Source organism: Musca autumnalis, unplaced genomic scaffold (genome assembly GCF_047663935.1).
Source record: "Musca autumnalis isolate F117 unplaced genomic scaffold, ASM4766393v1 scaffold_1, whole genome shotgun sequence".
NCBI classification, from domain to species: Eukaryota; Metazoa; Arthropoda; class Insecta; order Diptera; family Muscidae; genus Musca; species Musca autumnalis.
This window is the reverse complement of record NW_027411644.1, coordinates 276,668,750-276,687,301: the sequence shown is the minus strand read 5'-3', so window position 1 is coordinate 276,687,301 and position 18,552 is coordinate 276,668,750. Positions and strand designations below refer to the sequence as shown.

The following is an 18,552-nucleotide window of genomic DNA, read 5'->3' as shown; positions in this document are numbered from 1 at the left end:
AATTTCAAATTTTGTCGAAAATGTGGAAAAAGGAACATTTTTGATATATAGAAAACTCCGTTGAGGTCTTCTACAAATACTCCTTGTAATCCGCTATACGTAATGGTCCAAAAGCTCAAAAAATATCGTACAATGACCATCTTAAATTTGAATGGAGTTAATTACATTGATCCAACTTTTGTACATCGTAATATATTTGTCAAACGACATCAAGTCCCAAGAAGGTCTATATCGACATCACCTTCGGGTTTCTCCCTCACATGGCACAATTACCCAGGTAGTGGTATCACACCAGCTGTTCGAATATGAAAAGTTAAATCCCTTTATAAAAAAATATTTTTGTTGTAATTTCCCCAACAACATTAAGAACATTTTGACATAACATATTCAAAATTTTACGATGCCACTACCTGGGTAATTGTACCAGGCTCCATCACAAAAAATTAAAAATTTCGTTCGAGGATAGTTTTTAAATGTTTACTGAAAATACTGCTATTATGCCGATAAGCTCTACTCCTGGTTATAGGCCCAACATAATCGCATTAATGCTCATCACGAGTTGTGGCATTTGTTCGTGGTTAATGGCCATAATGGGTAAAGCGCTGGCTGATTTTGTACGATCAATGAGGACAATCCTAGCAGAATTAGTGGAGAGTTACATAGTTCGCCAGATGTAACCATCGTCACCGTCGTTTCTCTTGGGTCAGACCATCTCCGAAAAATTGCCTCCATCACGATGTGAAGTCTCCGTCTTCTTCACCTCTAAACTTTTATCAATCATTGGAAATTTAATTGGTTTAGTTTCAGAGAGTTCACCAATCACCGCTTCAGAGAATTAGCAGAAAGGATGTTCCGGGGCATCTGCATCACAGCCGCAGCCGCTCACTATATACCTGCCGCATACCCAAAGTGAGATCAAATTTCCCGACGATGCAAATGAGCTTCGTCGAACCAACCCTAGTAAGCCCAGAGAGCTGAAACTGGAACATAATAGGTTGGTCGGTGGAACATTGGAGCTGGAATAAGTGAATTATGGACAAAGATTAAGTCACTTTCGATTCCTGGATACCAAGGAAGATAGGACCTCAGTCTTGTTTGGCGACTTTGCGCTGAAAGATCCGAGGTGGTGCTCGAATTTTTATTGAATCGTTAGTGCAAACCTGTCAAATCCCCCCGAGAACTACAACAGCATGCCTTCTCATGCCATCAGTGGACTATCGGAGCAGACGAAGTAAGACATATCGCTGATTTACTCAAAGAGTGACACATCTCAAAAAATCTAGTTTAGAGAAAACCCTGTTTTAATTTGGCGATTGAAATTTGACTTCCCAACTTAAAAAGATTATTACACAAAAACTAAAATAACTACTTGGAGCATATTTCGCAAACAGCTAATTAGATATCAGTGCTAAATTTCTCTGCAAGATCAAGCATGATTTAAAGGGTTTTAGTGCTTCATAGACTCAAACTCGTAGTAAATGAGCTGTAACTCGTTATCATCGTCATCCTAATCGCCGTATGGTGGATGGGTCTTCCCCATCTAGGCATGTCAGGAGGGACAACGTAGAACTTCTAGATCAGCAGGCCTATTAAGTATAGTACACATTGACAAGCAAAACTGACAGTCATCGAGGTCTATTTCGTGAATATCAAAGCCTAACTGAAAATTTTCTTTGGTAATCTCTAAATAATACCGTATATATTGTATTTCAAACGTTTTTAGCTAAATACAAGTTGTTATTTGCCGGAAAATTGTCCTAAAAGTACGTTGACTGTCAGTTTTGAATGATAGTGTGTACTCCCCTTTAGGCAGGTGTGAATAGGATTCACACAAGTACAGTCGCAAATATAGTAAAAAACTATGATGTGAATGCGGTTCTTGGAGTACATGACGAACGTCAGGTGCTACTAGAAACCCGAGTAATATTGGCTCAACCACTTTCGGGATGGTGCAGCCGTCAAAATTTTTCACATTTGTCAACTTAGGAACAACCGATGAACACTATAACTTAGGAATTGGGTATACGATTTGACCGAAACTTTGCACATCATAAAATTTCTTTCAAACATACATCAAGTTCAAGAAGGTCTATGTCAGAAAACACCTTCGGATAACCTCCTCTTAAAGGTTCAGTTTACTTTAGTACAGTTTATGGGTTGTGCGTGGATAGTTTTGAAATTTTTATAGTAAGAAGTGTGATTCTGTTTAAAACGATATAATGTTTTATGGGCAAGTGTCCATGCTTTCTGACATTATGACCAAAAAGCTCCGACTAAAATGCCTGGTTGCCACAAAAGAAGCGAATGACATCAACATGAGTTGGGCCCGGTTCCCTCCAGAATTGAACATTTTTCAAACACTTTTGGAACATTTTGCTTCCAAAAAGTCATATTTGTATAGTGGGCCCCCGAAATAAATTTCTGTGTACGTTGGTGGCTCCCATATAAACGTACCTGCCGATTTTAGGTGTTTTGAGAAGGATTTCTACATTTATTGACCAAACTACCTGTTATTTGCCATTGGTGGTTTCCAGTGGTCACAAAATTTCTCTACCGAAAATTGTCAACATATGTATGTAGGTCCATGTTTTGGTATAGCCCCCATATAAGGGTTTTTAAGGAGTTTAGTTCCATTTGTTGACCGATTGGCACGAGTTAGAGTTTGAATAGAATCTGTGTATTGGTGCTAAATAAAACAAAAACCGGAAAATTTTCGATCTGAGTATTGCCACAGAAACTTTCACTTCTTGCTCGATAATATCTTAGTTTATCCAAGAAAATTTCGCTTTCGAAATGTTTTGAAGCATTTTATTTTTTGTAGTTGGGCGCTACGCTACCCTTGTTTGAAAAGGAATAATAAAAAATGTTCCATTCTCGTTGTAAATGACAAATTTCCATCCCTGCTGTTAGGTAAAATGGTCCTCTCACTTTCATCTTCCTCATCCTTTTAAAGTGCTGCGCACTATGAATGGATGCATTATTTTTATTATCTTTAGTTGTTGTTGTTGCTTCTGCTGCTGCCGCGAATTTATCACGCAGAATAATTTTGGCCTAGTGTGTTCAATGACCTTCTTTTTCTTAAAACGAGATTAGGTTGGTTGCTGCCTGACAAAGAAAGGCGTTATATGACAGCGGTTGCCTGTATGTGTGTGTGCGTATCACATTTGGGTTTCCATTTATACCACCACATAAGGGTTGTCGTGCCAGAATCCACCTTATATTAATTTTATAATGCGCCTGTGTAACCTTTTTGTTATTGTTTTTTGCTGAGGTCTATCAAAAAGGTTGCTCGCTATCAGCAGCAGCATTAGCGTATATTGTGTGCTGCTGCGTTTTTCCTTTGTCCGTTTGAGAGAAATTCTTGGAGAACAAGATGTTGACGGGGAAAACTATGTATGCGCTTACAAATTAGTTTTCCCTACCCTTGCCTTCTGTCTTTAGTACATACCTTCAATTTCTTATGGTCATTTATCATCACCAGCGTTTGGTCGGTGTGTGTGCGCCTGTGATACGTATGTGGTGTGTCATGTGCTGTTGTTCCTTTTCTCTTCTCGAAATACCTATCATCTGTTACTTTGTCTGTCTGTCTGCGTTTCTATCAGTTGTTGCACCTTTTTAGCCAGGCCTTTTACAGAGAATTTTCGATTTTTCCCTTGTTTTTTCCTATGTGGTTCGTTCCACTGTGTTGTTTACGCTGATGATGACTGATCGTTTTGCTTTCTTAACTGCTTTTACTGACGGTGGGATGGCGACGTTGACGGTGATGCCGGTGGTGGTGGTGGCAACGGCGGCTGGCTGCAGTGCTAGTGTAGCTGTTGCCACTACAAACGGCTGCTGGTGTCATTCAGCTGTTGGCTGTTCACGGGTTTACGTCATGAATTTTATACCAAGTTTAAACGCGAATCTCCTTCTTTGAGTTACACAAATGCAACGGAGCATAAAACTAAAGCTAAATATTTTGAATAGTTTCTCGTGCGGTAATACGACAACAACATAAATAACAACACACAACAATAGTCATTCGTCGTCTGTAACAGTGAAGAAGTGGAGGCGGTTGTAAAATTCAAAAACATAACAAAAAAGAAAACTGTTATTTTACAAATTTCAAAACCTAGAAGTCATCTATTATTATGCCTCAAGCTTAACAAAATTCAAAACCATACGATTGTTACGATTATTATGAAGTGGAAATGTTTCAGTTTTGTAAGATTTGTGTTATACGAGTGAGTGAATGACTGAGTGAACAGTGTCATTGTAAAAAAATTCAAAATTTCATCATTGTGAATAAAAAATCCATTTAAAAGAAATTCAAATTCATCACAAAAAAGAGTTTTCTACTTTATTCTATATCATCTTTGTTGTTATTATTGTCTCGCCTCTTGTGTGGTAAAAGAAATTAAGAAAACAAGAACAGCTGAATCAAAAAAAATTAATGTCAGCAATTTTTTTCGTTTTTGTTACAAACAAAATAAACCATCCTGAACCGAGCAACATCATAAAAAGTACAAAGACCGCATATCTGCAGCTAGATAGCAGACACTAGCTAGCTGTCTGTTCCCTCATCTTCTTCGTCTTTTAAATGTGCGCTGCTAATAAATCTTTTTGAATGTCTGAATAATACAAAAAAGATTTTTAAGTGTGCGGCTGCCCCAAGTTCAAAAAGTGACGAATTAATTATCAAAAAGCTTAATTGTTAAGGTAAGTGGTTGAGAAGAATGTGATCATAATAAGATCACATCATTTGGGTTATTGTCTACAAATGTGTAGCGCAGAATTAGAACAGATTTGGTGGACCTACTATGTGGAGGGAGGGATAATTTGTTGTTTGTCTTTCAAAAGTTGGTACATAATTGTTGTTAGGTGGTTAGGTGTGTTCATGGAGCCGAACGCGGAATTGACTTCTAAGCCCCTTCTTCCAAGTTTGGAGGTGACAGGTCTACCTAAACTGGAACAAGTGTAGTTTAGGGGCACGTCTTGAATGGACAGGTAGTCATTGGTCAAGAACCCATATTTGGGGATGTATGGACTTTCCGTCGTGAACAGGTTACCAAGGATTACATATGGTGAAAATTTCAACCCCATCCAACAATTTCAGTACCCATAAACAGTTAATAGTGTTAAAATAAAACATTTCCCAAATGTCAATACTTATATCTCGATATGCATATCGTTGTAATAAGGGTACATATGCTAAACATTTCAGTCCGATTCGAGTGTTGCCCCTAAACGAGACTTATTCCCACATCTCTGGTAGTATGAACTTCCCCCGGAAAACTATATTTTGTTGTGATTAGGTAGATTAAAAATATCTACGTTTGGTAAAAATTTTAAACCGATCCGAGTGTTGCCACTGGACGACATTTTAGTCCCCCTTGATAATATGTATGTTCCAATCAACAATACATATAGTTGAGAGATGGATATCATCGAAAAATACAACTTTAGTCACTTTTGAGTAAATGGCTTAGAAGAAATGGTAATCTTAAGACCACATCATTTATGTAGATGATCTCTAAAAAAATAGAATTATATCAGCTTTGGAGGACCTAGAATGTGTGGAGGGATAATAAGTTGTTTTTGGTCCAAAAGTTCGTATACTATTTTTGTTAGGTGGATATAAAAGAACTTCTATAGAACAAAACTTTCTTTACCATGAGTTGAATTAAAGCAACGTAGGATCCGCACGGCGCACAGTGGTTTAGAATCGTTTTTCCTGTGGGCCTATTCTGTAACTTTTATCGATTAAAAAGTTGTTAAAATTTCTTTTGTTTTTGTAACAACTGCAAAACAAACAAATGAAGTTGTTGTAAAATAAACAATGAGTAAAGTTGTTAGAAAGTTACAGAATAGGCACCCTGGTGAAATTCTGTAACTTTTGAACGGATAGAGATAATTTCATAATTTTTTTTTTGTTAGACTGATAGTGTTATCAGCTTTCAGATGAATTATAAGCGGTCTGTTAGTTGCAGAGAAACTTAAGGTCAAAGTTAAACTTTTGAATTTTTTACTATTTTTCATCAAAATATCAGTGCTTTTGTGTTTTTTTTTTTTTTATATCTTCCTATTTATTAAAGATGGTCAAACGCCAATAAATAAACTATAAAAGTACCAAAAAACTAAAAAAAAATTCGAAAATTTTTTTTCATAAATTTAAAAAAAATTACAAAAAATTTTAATTTTTCTAAAAATTAAAAAAAAAATAATCTTTGGGTTTTCATAAAACTTATAAAACTCGTATAAATAAAACTTATATAACTCGTATACTCACAAACATTTCCATTTGTGTAAAAAAGCTGTAATTCATATTGGAAACGGTATGGAAAAAACACACATTTTTACCCATGTAATTTCAATAAATTTATAAAAGTATATACATATAAACTGAAAGTGGAGACTCTCGGGCATATTTCTGTGAAAAGCGAACATTGTTTCATGTTGTTCCACAAAAGTTCTAGTCCACTAAATTTGCAATTTCATAAAATTTAGCACCTGAGGAAAAATAAAATAGCTAATGTAGTGTAAACGTTACGGTAATTTATTAAAACGATTTTTAAAGGCCACAATAATACCTACCTTACAAAAAACAATGAACACAATATCTGTTATAGTTTCCGAGAAATAGCTACTTCTTTCTCCAGAAATTTGCAAAAAATTACGTATTTCCCAAAAATGGGAAAAATGTTCGTCTTTAGTGGCAACCCACGCCTACACCTTCCAATATTTTGACCTAATTTTTTTTCCTTAGTTTCAATATGTTTACTATCGAATCCCATATAGAAATTAAATATCTTAGACAAAACAAAATTTTAATTTTTGACCAGGAAAATCAATTTCTGAACCACCGTGCGGCGTCCGTTTCGAAACATTGCTCAGTATTCGGCCCGAAAATGTCACAAGGAACCCACGAAACACAAAAGGTCGGGCGGTACGGTTACATGGGGGCTATATTAAATCGTGAATCTGTACCGAAAGCCCTCTTTAGGAATGTTTCGTTTCGGTGTAAAATATGGAAAAATACTAAATACGATTGAGATAATTCGCTGTGATAAAGAGGCGAACGGCTTGAAAATGCCAAAAGTCGGTCGTTGCAGTTCTATGGGGGCTATATCAAAACGTGGACCTATAGCAACCAATTTCTGGGGGAAAGCTGAATGCTCCCAACGAATACTAAATTCGAAATGTTAGCCTAATCGGTGTCATAATGAGACTAAAACCTTGAAAATACTGAAAATCCGCGTTACAGTTCTATGGCATCTACAGCAAAATATTTATGGGGAAAAGTTTAATGCTCCTCACGAAGACTAAATACAAATTTTAAGCCATTTCGGTGTGATAAAGAGGCTAAAACCTTGTAAATACCGAAAATCGGAAGGTACCGTTCCATGAGTGGGCTATATCATAACGTGGACCTATAGATACAAATTTCTGAGGGTAAGTTCAGCGCTCCCAACGAAGTCTAAGTATGACATTTCAACCATCTCGGTGTGGTAATGAGGCTAAAACCTTGAAAATACCGCTACAATTCTATGGGGTTATATTAAAACGTGGACCTATAGCAACAAAACAATATATAATTTTATAGGGTCTCCGACGAATATTTCAGTGGTTGAGGGTATATCTCCGTCAGCACAGCTGACTGATACTTTCTTAATTGCTTAAAAATAAAAGCGAAATTTCTGAAAGAAATTATTTGAACTTCCGAATTATGTTTTTACAAATTGAAGTCGATTTATCCTGGCTAACTGGCTATCCACTGCTTCGGATACCTCCCCAAAAAAGTTCTAAAATTTTTGCTAAAATGGTGCTTTCGAGAACTTTCAAAGGGAATAACCGATTTGGTTCAAATTTTCACATCGTAATATCGGTATCTGCCACACAAAATTTCAAAATTGTTTAGGAACTCTTCTCGGATCGTCATGAATCTTTTTGCAGCTGGTTGTGCTCGCTGTTTAATTTTTCGGGAAAAGTTCATACTTCCTGGGATAATGTCCCAAAACCTCTAAATAACTGTGCCTGCATAAACTCAACTGAATGATGAGCACAAAAGCTTACGAATTGAGTATAAGATTTGGCCAAAACTTTGCGCATCGTAACATATCTTCCAAATGTACATTTATTTTCAAGATGGACTATATTGGAAAACATCTTCGGGTACCTTCCTCACAAAATCTGAACATTTTTGCTTAACTGCAGTTTAAAGACTGTTCGAGGATCGATTGCAAATTTTTACCGAAAGTATTTGTTGTGGTCTTGTTTAAATCGATATAATTGGAAGAGTGATTGGCAGATCCAATCTTTGCGCATCGTAATATTTCTTTCACACGTAAAATATGCTCGAATATGGACTATATCAGGCAACACCTTATGGTACCTCCCACACAAAATTTTCAACAATTTTCGCAAATGTGCAGTTTAGGGACATATCCTCGCAGCTCATATTATAACTATATCGGTCCACTTCTTCCGGTAACTTCCCACAAAAGTTTAAAAGCCTAAGAATAGATAGATTTCGTATAGTTCTAGTAGTACTTATTACAAAGGTGATGTTTTGGAAAAAAAAAACAAACCTTATTGGGTGTGCTTCTTTTCATTACATTACAGGTTGAGCGTATATCTCTGTCAGCAAAGTCGTCTGATACTTTATCACCAGTTTAGTTTTTTTCAATAACTTAAACAAATCGATAAACAAAGAGGAAATCAAATTTAAATTTTGGTCTCAAGAATGTAAAAGTAGATTAGAACGGTATCTTTCATCCCCCATGTCACCCAAGTGACTGTAATAGTATTTTCATATATTTCTCATCTGCTACACTTGACAGATAGAAGTAGTTGTTAACATATTTTATTACTTAAAACAAGTGCCTACGAAAATAACATAAAATGTACATCTGTCCACAAGCAGATGTTCATAACATTCTTGCATCACTTGTAATGGTGCATTGTGAACATTTAAATTGTAAAATATACATATATATTTCCTGCAAGAATTTTTAAGTTATTTAACCACAAATAACAAATTTATGACATATCCGTCTCTATGACCAAAAAACCCTCGCAGAAGATGGTGTTTAAATTTGTGATGTGGCTCACAGGATTATTTGCTTACTTAGGAGGCCTGATACAGTATGTTTTTTTTTCAGGTACCAAATTAAGAATGGATTTCATCCGAGTCTTCCCCAACTTCGTATGTCGTGATAAGGCTTCTACTTTGGCAGACACTTTCTTAATTTAAAAACAATACGTCTATGTCATGTAAATTTCTTTAGTTTATAGCCACTATAAGAATCGAAAGGAATAACTTCCATAATAGTCCGGTAAAAATAGACATGCGTATAAGGGGGAAATAGCAAAAATTCCCACAAAGCTGAATTTTGGTGGAGAGCTAGGGTTGACCATTAGAAGCAACGTCCTAAAAGTCCCCATCGATCCCATGTGTGCAAAAAAAGTTATTCGGGGTCAAAGGTCAAATTTTGGGACTTTTTTTGGTTTTTTGGTCATAACTCAGAAACTATATGTTTTTTCTTTTCGATGCATAGAAGAGAATTGTAGACTACAAAATTTTCTATGAAAATGATCTTTGAACCACTGACATAGGACCTACGGTTCTTGAGATATGAGTCACGCAATATAGAAACTTTAAGTAATTTTACGGCACCTGTGTGTTAGTTGACCTGTCGCGATTATTTTACACTTATTTCGAAAACGGTAGAACCTACCAAAAAGTGTTTAAGGAAAAAGTTTTTTATTACAATATTTCCTACAAGTTTGCTCCTCACGATGTCCGCATATCAGTCACCGTTCCAAAGATACAAGCCAATCAATACACAATATGCACACATTACTACGGCACCTAAGAGGAAATTGACATGAGACAGTTGTTTTTCATTTGCTTCGAAAACGCTTGGTTCGATTAAAAAGTGACTAAAGAAAAAGTTGTAGAATAGAAAATTCTCTACAATTATGGTCTTTACTGCTTCTACATAAAAGCTATTGTTCTTGAGATACGAGTCAATCAAATCATGATATGCACACATTTCCACACCACCTGTGAGGTAGTGCACTCGGCGCGTTTTTTTTTTAATGTGGTTTCCTCTATAGGCCTACTCCACTATCTTTTGTGACAATTTTAAAGTTTAGTATATATATTTTAGTTCTAATCATATCCTTCTACGATAAACTCTTCTTCTATTTCTTCTTCCTCTTGGAGGTTTATAACACTGTGCAACAAAATGGAGGTGAACATCTGGGGAAGAGATAATTCCTTTTGGTGGTGAAAGCCCTTGGCGAGTATATTAAGAACCCCGAAGGACAGATCCGCCGTGAGTCGAACTTCCGCGTTATGGCGTGATGAAGTTTTTGCTAGAGACCCTGTAAGGCATCAGGAATTAGCGTTATATCTTTGTTCACTGTTGCTTTAGCTTATTTTTGAGATGACATGTCTGTAGTCAAATCCAATGAGGATTATTTTCGTAAAGCACTTCGACCTTCTAACTCGCTTCCTTCAATTTCCTTTTCGTTCTTTATTTTAAGAGCCGCTATAAAAGTACCACAAGATGACGTTTTTCAGTTTGAAAATGTTCTGCAAAATGTCGCTGAGAAAATTTTAGGTATGGCTATCATTGACAACTAATCGATTTTGTCTTCTTTAGTCACTTTTTAATCGAAACAAGCGTTTTCGAAGCAAATGAAAAACAACTGTCTCATGTCAATTTCCTCTTAGGTGCCGTAGTAATGTGTGCATATTGTGTATTGATTGGCTTGTATCTTTGGAACGGTGACTGATATGCGGACATCGTGAGGAGCAAACTTGTAGGAAATATTGAAATAAAAAACTTTTTTCTTAAACACTTTTTGGTAGGTTCTACCGTTTTCGAAATAAGTGTAAAATAATCGCGACAGGTCAACTAACACACAGGTGCCGTAAAATTACTTAAAGTTTCTATATTGCGTGACTCATATCTCAAGAACCGTAGGTCCAATGTCAGTGGTTCAAAGATCATTTTTATAGAAAATTTTGTAGTCTACAAAAATCTTCTTTGCATCGAAAAGAAAAAAACATATAGTTTCTGAGTTATGGCCAAAAAACCAAAAAAAGTCCCAAAATTTGACCTTTGACCCCGAATAACTTTTTTTGCACACATGGGATCGATGGGGACTTTTAGGACGTTGCTTCTAATGGCCAACCCTAGCTCTCCACCAAAATTCAGCTTTGTGGGAATTTTTGCTATTTCAATGTCTATTTTGACCGGACTATAATTATAATATAATTTTATTCTCAATACTTCTTACAATAATGTACCAAAGTGGTATTCTTGCAATATATTTTGTTGTTGTAGCAGCATGGACACCTACGTACAATCATAGATTTGATGGTGGGTTGGCAGCCGCTGGCCGAAACACTGTTGTTTCGGCTCTATCCGGTACGATAGAACCCGCTGCCGTGGGATTTGCAATATATTTTTGTTTTTGTTGGTGCAGACTGTGATGATTGCGTCTGTCAGCAAACAAATACCATCTTTTTTGAAACTTTTTTGTCAGCTACGAAAATGCTATTTATTTTTTTTTGGTATTAGCGATCTGTTCTTAGACCATGTAGGTACTTCACTCCTAATTTTTTGTGCAGTCATATACTGTGGGTATTTAGCTGTGTCGGCTTTGCATACTTGTTAAGGTGTATTCAAAACATTTCATTCAAAATTTGAACTTCAAATTATCATTATAAATAAAAATCAAATGTCGTTCGTTGGTAATGGCATCAGTTGAAAACGTCTGGACCGATTTGGATAATTATTTTTGTGAAATGTTCGCATTAACCCGACTTAGGATTTTATGCAAAGAAAATTTAACCACGCCCACTTTGTTCAATTTTCAAGGCGAGAGGTACTTCCCCTATATTCTATTACTTTGAAAATGCTATATTTACAACAATTTCGAATGTATCGGTTTGGAAATTAATTTAAGAGGCAATTGTGGTTGTGCCTCCGACCTTACCTACTTTTTTAGGGTCCAAAGACTTAACCAAACTCACATTTTAAAATATGTTACATCTACGAAACTACTGAACCGATTTACCTAAAATTTTCAAGGAATGTACAGGAATGTCCCCCGGGAAAATTTCGAAGGGGGCGGGGTACTTCCCTTTGCCATATTTAAAAAAGCCATATCTTTATGAATAAAATCAAATGCCGTCGTAATCCAATTTAGGTTTTTATGGAAAGAAAATTTTACTTTTTTCAATTTTCAAATTTGCAGCAAAAGCTCAATATTTGCCGTTGTTATATATCGTCACCATAAATGCCGGAAGACGTAACCCACAAAAATAAAACTTTACAGGAGAAGCAAAAAACGTTATAAAATTAAAAACTGTTTTATGGAATATTAATCTTAGAAGGCAGTATATAGGATATTATCGATCATATACGAAGGGGAATTAGTAGTGAAACCAAAACCGCTGAAGTGCTTAGTTTTGAGATCCTCCATTAGAACAAAATCGGCAATATTATCCCATTTTCCGAAATGCCATTTCTTGAATAGCATCGTTGTTTTGGAACGTAGAAGCTTGAAAAGCTTGCCAGAGCATGTATTTTAGCTTTGTGTATCAGATTCCACCAAAAAACGAATTTCGATTTTCATGTCGGTTACGTCTTCCGGCATTTATGGTGACGATATATTTCGGTTTCAGCATACATTTTGGTAGGCAATGAAGTTGTGTGTACCCTAGGTACATATTTGAGGCAAAACAAGTAAAAAAGTATCAGTCGGCTTTGCCGACAGAGATATACCCTCAGCCTGTGTGGACTTAAACGCATTTTCCCACAAAAAATGTTGTGTATTTAGGGTTTTTTTTTTTTTAATTTTGGGCGTATGAACCGACAAAAATAGGGATTGAATTAAAATTTTGCGGGGGATATCGATAGATAGGGCTTTTGTGCCATACTTGCCTACGATAAACATAATATCGCTGTAAACAGGGCCACTAGGAAAACCTTCGGTAAAAATGTCCAAGGGATCCTCGAAAGACCCTTAACCACACAAAAATGTTGAACATTTGTGTGGGTCGTTACCCCAAGGATTGGATCGATAGGGCTTGCATTTGAACATAAACTAAGTTTGGACAAAATATTTAGAGATCCAAAGTTTGGACAATATCGTTAGCTACGTTTATGAGATATCGCGCTTACCATTTTAGTGAATATTTTCGAACTTTTGTAGGGGAGGTAACGGAAGGAGTGGACCTATAAGCACCACCTTCGAATTTAATCTAATATTCAAAGAAATATTACGATATCCAAATTGTGGATGAACGCATTATTCGGTTCGAGCTCTCCAGCCACTATATATGGTGCCACAGATGTAGTATGGACTTGGCCCTGAAAAAAACTTTTACTGTCGTAATTGAGGGAGCGAATGAAAGTTCCTTCAATAAAAATCAAAGTGATTCGAGAGCAGATCTTAAACTGAATTTATCCGAAATTTTGTGTGGGAGGTACCCGAAGGAGTGGACAAATGTAGTCCATATTCGAACCTGACCTGTATATGTTAGATATATTAGTATGTGTAAAGTATGGACCAAATCAGTCACTCCCTTCAAGAGTTATCGTGCGTACAATTTTTCCGAACATTTTTGAACTTTTGTGGGGAGGTACCTGAAGAAGTAAACTGATATGACTTATCTTCGAACTTAAAGTAAGTTGGGCAAAATATTACGAAAGCCAAATTTTAGACCGAATCGGCCGATCCGTTCGAAAGTTTTCTTGCGCGCCAACCGCTCACACGGTGTAATAGGGGTTTTTCGCAATTTTCAAACTATTTTCTCATGAAGTATGGACTTGCCCCTGATGAAACTTATATCGTCGTATGGAGGGTAGTGAATACATGTTGCTTAAACAAAAATCGAAAAAGCGATTCGATAGGAGGTCCTAAACTGAACTTATCCGAAATTTTGTGTGGGAGGTACCCGAAGGAGTGGACCGATTGAGTCCATATTAGAACCTCATCTAAGTCTGGTAGAAATTTCACCATGCGCAAAGTATGGACCAAATCGGTTACGCCCTTTAAGAGTTATCATGCGCACAAATTTTCCGAACATTTGTGGGGTAGGTACCGGAAGGAGTGGACCGATGTAACCCATCTTCGAGCTTAAACTAAGTTTGGACAAAATATTACGAAAGTCAAATTTTGGACCGAATCGGTTGATCCGTTCGATAGTTATTGTGCGCTCCAGCCAGACAGACAGAAGGACGGACATGGCTAAATCAACTCCAAATTTTCTGGAACACATTTCGTCCAAACATACTTGGGGGCTCATTTTGCACGTATGAAAGTGTATATACCCTCGATAGCATAAATGCTGAGGGTATAAGTATACCGGACCACACCCACTTTTTTAAATATGTTTTATCTTGAAAGCTGATGACCTCGTCCACACTTTTCAATATGTACATTATTTTTCCAAAACTACTGAACTTAATTTTTTGAAATTTTCAGAATATGTTCAGGAATGTCCCGTGGTCCAAAATGCTATATATGTATGTATATATTTGTAGACAAATTTATATTTGTTTTATAATCGATATATTTGCTAAACTTATGAGTGCATCGACTTGCAAATTTATTTTCGAGACAACTGTGATTGCGCCGCCGATCAAGAAGAACGATGTAGTTAAAAATTTTCTTAAATGGTGAGGTTGAACCGTCCATCAGCCATGTAAAACTAATACACATAAGTCTCAATAAGCGGGAGAATTCGACTTTACCATTCTTTTAACTTTTATAATTAGATCGCTTTAAGATAAAGACAGAGGACATGGACGATAATAAATCCTAAACAGCATCAGTGGGCGAAAAAAACCGACAAAGACCGTAAAGGAAAAGAAAGGTTACACACAAAATCTGTTGATACATTTAAAATCCTCCTCGGTTTGACAATGGACAGAAGAAGTGAAATTGGAAATACCTATTTGTGAATTCTGAAGCATCAAGTCCATAAAAAGTTGTCATTAAAACTCATTATGACGGACCAGCAAAGCGGACCGGGGTCTGCTAGTTATACATACATATCAATGACAAAATGTACCCAATTAGTGACATTGACATTTTTGATTTCAATTAGAATGAGTGTGTAGCTTGTCTGCATGATTGCATTAATGAATAATTGAAACATTTTCTTTGTAACTTATTTGGCCATTTCTTCTCATTTCAAAATTATTCACTGGAATGCATTTAACATAAATTTAACAATTTATTTATATTTAACTTATAACAGTTACTATAACGCATTTACACCCACCGACCTACATATTTACATACATGTCTTGTTGTACATATATGGAACTTAGAATTTCAATTAATGCAGCTGCAATCAATTTAAATTTTTATTTATTTAGAAAAAGAAATATTAATAATTGTTATTTATGATGCGTTGATTATTATTACCGTTAAACATGATAAAGATGAAGGAAAGGGGGGAAATAGTTTTATTTCATTCAAATTAGTAATTAAGAACAAACATTTGGGCCTCATTAAGACAACTTGAAATGTTATCTTAAACAATCAATGAGAAATAATCAAACAATTTAAACGTTTTCATTTGTAATTCATTAAAAATGTAATCAAGTGGAATAAAATTTAAAATAATTATTTGCACACACACATGCATTACATACATTTGTACATTATACTAATCAAAAATCCACATGTTAATAATTGCACGGCTATTTGAGTTGAGTATTTTATAATTTAAGATTTGAACAAATTCAATTTTAGAACTTTCACTTGTATTTGTTGTTCTTTGTTAAGAACTAATTACTTTGAAATGTCACAAAATCGTATGAATGAATGTGAAATTTTTTGAAAACAAAATAATAACCTTCTTTTAGAACCAGAATTGATTAAAACTTGTTCAACTCAATCATTAGTATGCAGATCTTAGCATTTTATAAATTATGGATTTTTCGGTATAAATTACCCACTTCCAAACACACCTTCATTTATTTTTGTTTTGTTTAATATGTTGAGTTGTGATTTGTGTATATTGTCATTGCAAAAACTGTATGTGAATTTTTAATTTCTTTATGAGATTATCGGAAATGTCTGTTCCGTTTAATTTCAGCTCTATGTTATGCATTCCAAATTAAATTGTTATTGATATAGTGATATGTGAAAAGAAATTAAAAACATGATTCAAATGAAATATATATTTTTATAGATTTGATTAGGTTGAAAACAGGTAGAACTTCTTTCACCTACACTAATACTTGATTGTCGAATATACATATGAAGATATATCCAATTTCATTCCTTAATTATCCTGCTTTAAAATAACGAATACGAATTATTACCAGATTTCTTTGTGCCTGTATTATACATTCTATAAAAAAAACACTGTGAATAATTTAGATGGCCAACGAATTAGAAAATATATATCAAGAACTATACGCTGCTACCACATTTTCTTTAGCCCCATTTTGATTACAAAACCAAAAAAACCCTAAAAATGTGACCTTTGACCGTGGTTTATTTAAAACTTCCACCGACGATTTTTTGTTTTTATACCCTCCACCATAGTATGGAGGGTATATTAAGTTTGTTTTTCCGTTTGTAACGCATTGAAATACTCATTTGCGACCCTATAAAGTATATATATTCTTGATCAGGGTAAAATTCTAAGTCGATCTGAGCACGTCCGTCCGTCCGTCCGTCCGTCTGTGGTAATCACTCTAGCATCCACAAAAATGGAGATAGGACGCTGAAATTTTGGGAAAATGCGTCTTTTGTTTGCAGGCAGGTCAAGTTCGATGATGGGCTATATCGGTCCACATTTTGGTATAGCCCCCATATAACGGTACCCCCCGATTTGCGGTATTTTGACGTTTTTAGCTACATTTTTAGACCGATTTAGCTATATTTGACATTTAGGGATCTTAAGTATCAATAAACTTATATAACAAAAGTTGTGGCCATAGGTCCACGTTTTGGTATAGGCCCCATATAACGGTACCCCCCGATTTACGGTATTTTGACGTTTTTAGCTACATTTTCAGACCAATTTAGCTATAATTTGACATTTAGGGTTCTTCAGTATCAATAAACATATATAACAAAAGTTGTGGACATAGGTCCACGTTTTGGTATAGCCACTATATAACGGTACCCCCCAATATACGGTATTTTGACGTTTTTAGCTACATTATCAGACCGATGTAGCTATAATTTGACATTTAGGGTTCTTAAGTGTTAATAAACTTATATATTAGAAGTTGTGGACATAGGTCCACGTTTTGGTATAGCCCCCCAAATAACGGTACCCCCGATTTGCGGTATTTTGACGTTTTTAGGTACATTTTCAGACCGATGTAGCTATAATTTGACATTTAGGGTTCTTAAATGTCAATAAACTTATATAACAAAAATTGTGGACATAGGTCCACGTTTTGGTATAGCCCCCATATAACGGTAACCCGCGATTAACGGTATTTTGACGATTTTAGCTACATTCTCAGACCGATCTGGCTATAATTTGACATTTAGGGTTCTTAAGTGTCACTAAATATATATAACAAAAGTTGTGGACATAGGTCCACGGTTTGGTATAGCCCCCATATAACGGTACCCCCGATTTACGGTATTTTGACGGTTTTAGCTACATTCTCAGACCGATTTAGCTATAATTTGACATTTGAAGTTCGTAAATGTCAATGAACTTATGTGACAAAAATTGTGGACATAGGTCCACGTTTTGGTATAGCCCCCATATAACGGTACCCCCCGATTTACGGTATTTTGACGTTTTTAGCTACATTTTCAGACCGATATAGCTATAATTTGACATTTAGGGTTCTTAAGTGTAACTAAACTTATATAACAAAAGTTGTGGACCTAGGTCCACGTTTTGGTATAGCCCCCATATAACGGTACCCCCGATATACGGCATTTTGACGTTTTTATCTACATTTTCAGACCGATTTAGCTATCAATTGACATTTAGGGTTCTTAAATGTCAATAAACTTATATAACTAGTGGACATAGGTACATGTTTTGAAATAGGCCCCATATAAAGTTACCGCCCGATTTCAGGTATTTTGAGAATTTTACCAACAAGTTTTAACCGAATTATTCGTAATTTGAACATTTGACATTTGAAATTCTTAGTGGTCACCACAACTCTCCACCAAAAATTGTCAAGAAAGCCCCCATATAACGGTACCTCCCGATTTTCAGTAATTTGATGATTTTAGCTACAATATTAAACCGAAGTAGCAGTAATTTGACATTTGAAGTTCTTAGTGGTCACAACACCTCTCCATCAAAAATTGTCAACATAGGTCCATGTTCGGATATAGCTCCCATATAACGATACCTCCCAATTTTCAGTAATTTGTCAATTTTAGCTACAATTTTTAACAGAACTAACTGTAATTTGACATTTGAAGGTTGTAGTGGTCACCACACATCTGCATCAACAATTTTCAACATAGCCACAATATAACGATACTTCCCGATTTTCGGTACTTTGATGATTTTACTTAAAATGTTTAACCGAACGTAGGTCC

General features: G+C 35.6%; 1 protein-coding gene across 9 annotated transcripts in view; it reads left to right on the top strand.

The window, feature by feature from the left end:
- LOC141389562 (uncharacterized) overlaps positions 1 to 18,552 on the top strand; it is a 112,970-nt gene that overhangs the window by 39,467 nt on the left and 54,951 nt on the right. Inside the window, exon 1 of one of the 9 annotated variants that reach the window (XM_073961260.1) lies at positions 3,824 to 4,698. The exons of the other annotated variants lie outside the window; for them this stretch is intronic. The gene's annotated coding sequence lies outside the window, so the exon portion shown is untranslated. Of the gene's footprint in view, positions 1 to 3,823; positions 4,699 to 18,552 lie in introns of those variants that run through there. 9 annotated transcript variants of the gene reach the window in all.